The following is a 10,078-nucleotide window of genomic DNA, read 5'->3' as shown; positions in this document are numbered from 1 at the left end:
GTATGAACTGGCCATGCAGTTTTTATGTCTGCTGATTAAATTCAGTGCAGTTTTCATACGAATTTAATTGTTGTTTTCAGAGAGTGTTACTCTTTGAATAATAATGATTAGGGCTTTGTTGAAATTATGGGTAATAAGACACGATATACAGTAGTTTCAAAGCATAAAAGGATTTTTGTCTTATTGTCTTGTCTACTGATTTAACACCTTACTTTAAGGACCAATTCGCACTTTTAACTAGTTGCTTATTGAAAAGCATATTAGCTGTTTATTAGTACTTATAAACCAAATATTATTACCTTATTCTGCATGACCATATTTTAGATGTCTTGAACATACCCCATACCTAAACTTAACAATTATCTTACTAACTATTAATAAGCAGGGAAAAGTTTTAGTTAATAGTGAATATGTGTTCCCTATTCCAAAGTGTTACTGAACTGTTAATATCATATTTGTTTTCTATGAATCTGATTTTGTTTTAAGCTGTTTTTTAGATATTTGCACTGGAAAACATGATAAATTTGCTGTGTGATCAGTGGAGACAGAGAACAGCTCTATCTGACCTCACTCAGTCTCTCATAAACTCATAAATCACTGCACAATTTCACGACAATGAGGTGACTCAGCCCATTTGTCTCAATCGGTGGCCTCGTTGGTTAATGTAAAGTGACACTTCAACGGAAACAACAGTTCCATTTACCTTGATAAATATAAGATGTGTAAATGCGTTCTTCAGACACGAGGCTCCACTCTGAATAATGCAAGGGTATTATCAGGCGCTTATGAAATCTCTGCTTCTCCATTCTGTCACCAAACTGAAATGTGTAGCAGCTTATACAAGGAATTGCGCCCTTGTTTATGCATGTTTAATAATGTATAATGTTTTCATTTAACCACAACACATGTTGCGCTATAATGATATTACATTCGGCTTGTAAAATGCGAGTAAATAAAACATGACTGGATTCATTTTGCATTCACATTACTGGATTGTTTTCTGGATGTGATGCTCATTCCATAAATATAAGTGTGTTGCCAATATTGTTTGATTTGCATATAAATGCTAAGGGACTGAAAATATGAGCATCCTCAACATAAAAGAATATCAGCATCAATTTTGGATGGCTTCATTGTCTGTTTTGTCCAAGAATTGGCCACTTCTACATGTAGAGCGTCCAACCACTGTTAATTTTTGTTAAGCGATGCCTTTGGACTACAGATTTGATAAACATCAGACTGTCCATGAATGTTTAGTGAACTGGAGGTCAAACGTAAAAAAACAAAAGCATGCTCGGTGGTTCCTCATTTAAAAGGTAGATTAAAGATTGGTCCCTCGTGCTTCCTAATGCAAGAGCTCATTAAAAGTACATATTGAATTGATGATTAGGTCAACGGACTCCAGGTGACATTGTAATCTCACATTCAAATGTATATTACATATAATGTAAGCATTGGAAAGACTTTCCACTCAACATCAGTGAGTCGGCGGCATTAAATAGTGATATCACATCACACATAATTTTGATTACACGATAATGACCACACGCTCACGCCTCCAGCCTTTACCACCGCCAAAACCTAACGCCCAGACATGTGTTGTGTGGGACGTCAGTGCCCGTGTTACTCAATATCTCCACCAACATTGTGTAACAACAAGCTGTTAGGGCCATTGAGTGTGGAGAAGCTATAAGACGGGCATGTGACGAACCAGCACCAACTGAACAACACTTTTGAAAACATGCATGTAGCAGTTGCCCATGAAGAAATACTGAAAACACGTGGTTGGCAATGAGCCACCACGAGCCCTGAGCGATTATCAGAAAAGGTCTTGACAACAGATTTAACGAGAAAGTATCTGGAAAGAATTATTGTGTTTTAATAATAAATAATAAACTTGATTTTGACATATTTTTTTTTTTGAGAAAATGTCAACCGTGCTTGTTGATGCTAAACGTGCTGCCAGCATATGGAGTTTGCATTCAAGTCCTAGATATTGTGGTGCAGAAAGTTTTAAGGAGTTGCTGGGTGGTTGATGCTGTTTTTGGATGTATTATAGGTGTCCCAAATCGAAGAGATCCCTCTAATATAAGTCTAGGATTGTTATGCTTACAGCTAGGGATAGTGGCCCTTGAGGGCTAGTGTTGCCCAACCTGGGTCAGAAAAAAATATGCAATTCAGTGACCCACCATTCATTGCCTCCCCAGTTACAGTTATACTGCATTATGTAGTGGACAGCACATTCCAGGGCCTAGTTTATGGTGGGGCCCCTCTCTGATTACAATAGTGGACAAATGTTTGCTACATTTTGGTTGGATCTTGGTAGACTAACATAAGAAAACTGTCCAACGCTATCAGATGAAGTTCCCAGGACAACAGCCAGACACCTCTTAGAGGGCAAGAAGAAGACCTTTGGTACAAAGCCCAGGAAACACAGGACTTCCTATTGGTCAAAATGCAGTTTCTGCCCTTCACCCACCAACAGGCTGATTCCTAAGGTTTTGTCGTGTGACTGCCATAAAAAAGTCCTTAGGACCTCTAGATGAAGCATCTGTGGGTGAAACAAAGAGACATATTTGGATCCATCCAAATACATCCATAACTACTCTATGTTCTCTAGCATTAAACTGATGCAAACTACAACACTCACATCTTATACTTATTCAGAGAAATGAGTATTCTCAGTGACAGCGACGTGTAGTGCAACATCTTATACAAACTCAGCTGTTAATGGACAAATGAATGCCAGTCAGTCACAGCCTGGAAATGGAGAAGCGCCAGATTGCAATCTCCTCCTCATCGGAAAGAGATAATGGTACTTTCCAAAAGACACTCCTTGTTCTGAGTCTCTGGCACTTAAAGAGAGACTGTAACAGACACAACCCTTCTGAGTCTCAGTCCTGTAAGGAGAGAGACAATGACAGATACCTTGTTCTGAGTCTCCGGCCTGCATGATAGGAGATAGAAACAGATCATGCATGTTCCGGTCTGAGTCTCCTGCACGTCCAATGAGACAACTTCTGAGTCTGAGTCCCATTAGGGAAGAGACAGCAACAAACACAACCGTTCAGAGTCTCCAGCCTGCAAGGGAGAGACACTGGCAGATACACTCGTTCTGAGTCTCCCATCCCGAGACACAGAAACATCAACATCTTGAGCCTCTGTCCCATGCAGGAAGAGGCAATAACAGATACCAAGTCCTGAGTCTCCAGCTTGTGAGTCAGCAACAGATACGACCACGTTCTGAGCCTGCAGCCTGTGAGAAGAGAGATAATCTAAATTTAGAGTCTGTGTCCAGCGAGACAACAACAGATGTAGCAAGTTCTGAGTCTCCATCCTAGAAAGACAAAGTGAATTGAACAAGTTCTGAGTCTCTAGCCCAGAGAGGCAGAAGACACACAGACATCTGCAACAAGGTTAAGCTCCGGCGAGCAAACCTACACTTCCAGGTACTTTTGCTTGCATGTTCGAGGCAAAGACCTTCTCCACTTCAAGGCCACATCTGCGTGTTCAAGATTTTAGGACACTTTGGTGCTCCAGGAGATCAGCATCCTCTAGTGCGTTGTGTTCAAGGCTGTCAAAATGGATTCCTGCTTCCTTCCCCAATGCATTGCTACCAGCACAAACAGTGAAAGACGTCATTACCTCTGGACTGCTCACTCCACCAAAGAGAACATAACTATCACTCATCCAAACGTCTCCCAGAGACCTTGGCATTGTTGTATATTATCAGTAAATGATTTTCAAATTTACTTTAGATATTATATAGCTAATTTCCATTGATAACAAATAATAGCTCATTTATTTGTTTGATGCATAAAAAAGATTCTTAACGTTATTTGTTTCAGAGTAACAACAGTTGATCTTTCAATAAGATAACGTAGCTCTGACATACAGTAGCAGCCCCCAACATGATCACTTGCACTTTTCTCTTTTTCATTCATGCTAATCATCAAGTAGTTATTGATTACTCTTGTCTATCTTTTGTTAATAAAATCTATTTTATTACACGTGTGTCTTCCTTTTGTTGATGATATAGAAAGAGGTTCTGCAAGATCCCACCAATATTTCTTATGTGATGTACTCATAACAACATCTCAAGTGACACATAATCCATATATCATAGCATCATTGGTGACGTGAGTACACATCAATACACTATTTACACTACACTAAAGCAAATTCACTGCAACTATAATTTTGCAGTTTTGCATTAATAAAAAAGTCTAATACATCATAGTATAAAATCATAGTAAATCATGTTGTACTTAACTGGCACTGCTAATGAATGATTTAAAGAAAGACTATAAGGAGCTGATGCTGTTTAGAGTCTCAGTCCTGTTTAGTTGACTACAGGTCATGACTTGTTGTGTGGACATCAATATTTGATGTAAACCACAGAGTCAGTGACATAAATGTCAGCACAGATGCCCCTCTGGGGAAGATATTTCACATTTTCAGGCCTCGGCGAGTATGAGAAAGGCTGTAGTTTTTGCCTTGTACTCAGAGAAATTGGTAATACTGAAACTTCTTTATTGACGGTGCACTTCACATCAAAGCATACTGGATTCTGCATGCTTTTGAAATTTCAATTTGATTTCATCCAAGTACTGCTACCTCTCCTGCTATTTTATCTTAGGAATGGAAAACAAGACTGACAGGTGGATCATGATTATACATTATAGAGAAACAGGATTTTATGTTCAAAGCTTTTTTGTCACATCTGAATTTGCTGTTTTCAACAGAAGAAATTGATATTTAGATAATCTAAGCTATGTGTGTTCTTGAGATAAAATCTTTCTATGGAGAATACAGGTAAACTCTTGAAGTTCTGTATTTCAGCTATGTGCGTCATCTGCATTCCCACTTCTTTTCCTTCAGTGATTTACTGTGCACAATACTCTGATTTCACAGCAAAGAAAAATCTCTGCGTGGCTCCAGTGACACCGGTACCTTATAAAATATTGATATCAATTTCTGGGTTGCTTTTGTTGGCCAGTACTCTGACACCATCAGGACATTGTGAAGGGTTGGTTCACCCAAAATGTCAGATCTGTCATTGTTTCTTCACCATCATGTCATTCTGAACCCATGTGGCTTGCTTTCTTCAGAGGAACGTGTTTAGTTCTCAGTTCTATACTTTCAAACCGTGGGTTTGTCTGGTTATGAGTCAAACGAAAAGCAATAGGAGGGTTCCCAAGTTATGATCCTGCTCATTTCTCCATTGGGAACTAGGGGTTCAAGTGTAAGCCTTTCAACACAGTCTCTTCAGCTCAGAGACTGTTAAAGAATTTTCTATTCTTCAGAATGGCTTCTTTTATGTTAAGCATAAGAAAAAAACTGATACAGGTTTGAAATGACTTGAGGTTGAGTAAATGAAGACAGAATTTTCATTTTTGGGTAAACCATCTCATAATCATATGCTTCTTTTTTACTTCCAACTTTAAATATTCTTTGTTTAAATTGTATATCATTAGAAGGCTAATGATATAAACAGCAATATAGCGCATATGGAAAATTATTTCGGAGCTTGACAAGCCATGGTCACTAAATTTTTTTTTTTTTTCTGGAAAAGAGCTGATTGGACATTCTACTAAGCTTCTCTTTTTACGTTCAAGGGGGGAAAACAGTCATACAGCATTAAAATCCCTTCATCATCCGCTCACCCTCAGTTTTGGGTTGAATAATTCCTTTAAGGAAATCTCCCAGACGTACACACAGATAAAACATTCAGTAAACTGCATTTTAGATAGATCTGTCCAAATGCTGAGCAAAACAAGATGAGCATGAACTTTATACTCTGGCTTTAAAAGCAGAGGGTGATTAGAGACACACAGACCATAATCCATTTCACAACCCAGGCAGAATATCACAGAGCATAGAATGAGCTAAGTCAGGGTGACATGAACCCATCATTACAACCGTAGAAGGAAATCAATTTACTCCATCTCTATAAATACATCTCTCTCTCTCTTTATCCCTATTTTATACTGACAACACTGAAGCTACCACTCAAAAGTATATGGTTTTTATAAGAAGTCACTTTTGATCAAAAAACTCTAAGTTTGATCAAAAATATAGTAAAAATAAAAATAGTGTGAAATGTTGTATATCAATAAAATATATCTAGTGATATCTTTCTGTGGTGCAAAGCTGAATTTGTAACACCTTTACAAGGCGTAAAGGCACCGCCCTTTTCAGGAAAAGGGGTGGAGAGCAGCAGCTCATTTGCATTTAAAGAAACACGCATGAAAACAGCATTTTTTCACATCCACCCAAAAAGGGGCATTTACAGCATGGACTAATAAATGCTCTGTGGTATATTTTCATCTGAAACTAGGACTTATATTGCATTTTGTGAAAAGGGTATAACAGAACAGGGGTATAACAGAACAAAAGCTTCTTAAGCCTAAGAAGTTCATAAAAACGATCGTACGACTGATCTTAATATTGCGGTCTGTTTCCCAAAAGCATCGTAACTTAAGTAGTACTTGAAAATCATTGTAGATCTAAGAGTGCTCTGGAGTAATCGTGAAGCCCTAAGTGCATCATAAGAAGACAGCTTTATGTGGTCACCTACAGGACAGTCGGCAGATTACACCTTTAACTTGATACAGTTACGAGCCATTCTATAAGGTGACATTTCAGCACTTAACAAACGGAAAGCGACTCCTACGTAGCACTTAAAGCACAGTTACTTGCGATTGCTTTACATGCATTTTTAAAGGCAAGTGAAACAATAACGAACGATCGTAAAATTACTAATAGAAAAGGTTCTTAAGCGCTAAGATTAAGGATGTCCCGATCAGGTTTTTTTGTCCTCGAGTCCGAGTCCGAGTCATTTGATTTTGAGTATCTGCCGATACCGAGTCCCGATCCGATACTTCTATAATACATAAAAAAAGAATAAAGAAGAGCGAAAAAACAGATCCAGGATGTTCAATAAATTACATTTTGAAATATATTCAAATATAAAACAGCTATTTTAAATAGGCTAGTAAAAATATTTCAAAATCTTACTGTTTTGCTGTACTTTGGAACAAATAAATGCAGACTTGGTGAATAGAAGGGACTTCTTAAAAAAAACCTTAACAAGCTTACTGTTCAAAAACTTCTGACTGGTAGTATAGGCAACTTTATTTTTTCTCTAATTTCTAGCTTTTAATTGGCTTAGAAATCTATAAATGCTGGACAATAACAAATAATAATGATTTGTTTATATACTACAAACACTGTTTATCACATAATAATGCAGAATAGTTTCTATACTGTAATAAATACTATGTCAATCAGCACTGCATTGTTCATACTTTATTTATCACCTGCTGGAGATGACTTGAAGAACAATTTATTGTCGTGATCGTATATTAATGTCTTCGTGTTTGCATAAGTTTCTGTTTTCCTGTGCGCACCACAGCATAGCTGGACGCTTTTGTCCATATTAATTTCCTGAAATCAGCGCGAGTGCGCGCTCCGGCTTCGAGTATGAATGAAACACACACTGCATGAGAGTTTAGCGTTCTGTGATGTTCATCTCGCTGTATCCTGAGTCCGAATGAAATATCAGGTCATGCGCAAACTATCATGTCTCTTTGAGTTTGAATCTATATTTATTCACACCAGCTCTTGAAAACAAAGTGATGTCATGCCGCACGCGTCGCTGTTTCTGTGTGGAGTCAAAAAGGTCTAACTCTGTGCCACCGCATAACAAAAGATGTGTTAAAAATTAATGAGAATATATATATATATATATATATATATATATATATATATATATATATATATATATATATATATATATATATATATATATATATATCCGAGTCCTGATCGGGAGGTAACATCCGATTCCGATCGAGTCTGAAACCACGCGATCGGGCCCGATTTCCGATCACGTGATCGGATCTGGACATCCCTAGTTAAGATCAATCATTATCGGGAAACCCGGCCCAGGTTGAAAGTCAACTAAATTTGTTTATTTAAATGTAGCTAAAATAAGTTGATTGCAACCACTTATATATATAAAAAAAATTATAATAAAAAATAGTAAATTCAATTAATCTTTTTTTGTTGTTGTTTTTTTTTGCGTTCTTCTAGACGGGACAGTAGGTTACTAGCAACGCCAGGTCATGGGGTCAAATCCCAGGGAATGCATGAATTGATTAAATGTATGCTCTGCATGCAATGTCACTTTGGATGAAAGCATCTGTCAAAAGCATATATGTAGATGTAGATTATTGGAAATAAAGCATTTAAATACACTGTAAATGTATGCATGCCACAAAATAGCAATGAAGCTTTTTTTTTTACTTTTTTTTTACTTGTTGGAAAAAAGGGCAAGGCATCTTCTGCTCACTACTGAAAAACTGAAAGAGTTACTTGAGTTGCTACTTTTAGTTAATTTTTAACAGTGCATACTACATTGGAGATAGTAAGTATATGCTGTTACGAGCACAGCTTTTTTCTCTCTTACACACACACATGCACTCAAACACATGCACACACACACACACACACACACACACACACTTCAACCATGCTTGACACACTGTGCCCAAAAGCATTGCATCATGTCTTTGTTGAGATCTCTGGGTCTCTAATCCAAATCTCACCCAGCGTTTCCCCTCAGGAACCAAAGGGTTATTTGATCTTGTTCTTTCTCAAATAACCCCGAGCAAATTCAAATGTATATTGTAGGAATTCATCTTAACAGCCTCTGTCAAAAGCCCAGAATGAAGGTTTGAATACAAATCAGCATCTTTTAACAGTTGAGACTGTCGCTTGAGTATTTACCTAATAAAATTTACGGCACAGCTGCTGGGGAGGATGATTGGCACAAAATCGCAACAGACAGGAGCCCATCAGTGTCTACCTGTCAAAGTTTGGTAGATTTTTGCTCAAGGGGACACATAGTTCTGCTGTGAGAAATGAGAAAGCATCAGCATGTTGTGTGCATCTGTGAGACCTGAGTCACACTTGTGACGCGGAACGCTGATGATCATAGGTCGTGACAATACGCACGCGACACCACAGAGCTGTTATATGACACAGCTGAATACCAGCAGATTAATGCCGCAGATGTGATGTCAGAGCGAAGACCTTGGGGCTGCTTTTGTAGAGATGCATCACTAACTTTAGATGCTATGTGCTTAAGATCGATTTAAATACATTATAAATACATGCAGCTAATCTCAAGCAAACATTAAAGTAATAGCTGGTTTCAAATTGCAAATTATATCATCAGACTTGACGAGGCACTATAATTAAATGCCTTAAACATTAATGAAATATAAGAGCTGTTGTGGAGGAGAATTTTTTTTGTGAATAACAGGTTACATTTCTTTCTCTTCTAAACACAGATTCATGGTGTGTCTTCAGAAGACTTGGATTGACACATAAAACCCGCATTTATTGCATTTTCATGTCGCTTTTTGCCATTTTTGAGCCATACTTCTTCAAAATATATTTATTTGTTAAAAGGAGAAATTCATACATGTACATAATATTTGTACTTGTAATAAAATAACACATTTTACAAATAAATATAAAGAACAGAACTGAATGGGGAAAAAATTATGTATTTGTGGTACACTAAAAAAAAGAAAATGTTGGTGTAAAAACTATTTGTACTCAGAAATTGCTAATAAATCCCATAAATAGTTAGAATTGAAAATCAGCAGCTAACGCATTGAATTAAACATGAAAGACTGAAAAAGTATTTTCTTGTACATACTCCAACAAACTTTGTATTACTTAACCTCGAAAAATCTATTTTTCATTTGTCATTGGGGCTAATTCTTACTCATGAATTACAATTAACTGTTGCTGCATTGTGTACATATTTACCCATCTCTGTCAATAATTTAGTTTTGGCACAAGCTGAAAGACTTAGTGTCCTTTTTTGAGGCTTTGGAGAATAAGCCGTGTGAATACTAAGCTTACAGCAGCCACCTGGATCAGAGAGTGAGAGAGAAACTCGAATGTGTTTTCCGATTTGGGTGGAGTCACAGGAGAGTTGGCAGCCACCTGCTGCGTGTGTCTAAACGAACATGGAAACTGTCACCAAACCTGTGACCCG

This window comes from Carassius carassius, chromosome 1 (assembly GCF_963082965.1).
Source record: "Carassius carassius chromosome 1, fCarCar2.1, whole genome shotgun sequence".
Classification (NCBI taxonomy): domain Eukaryota; kingdom Metazoa; phylum Chordata; class Actinopteri; order Cypriniformes; family Cyprinidae; genus Carassius; species Carassius carassius.
This window is presented reverse-complemented; position numbering follows the sequence as displayed.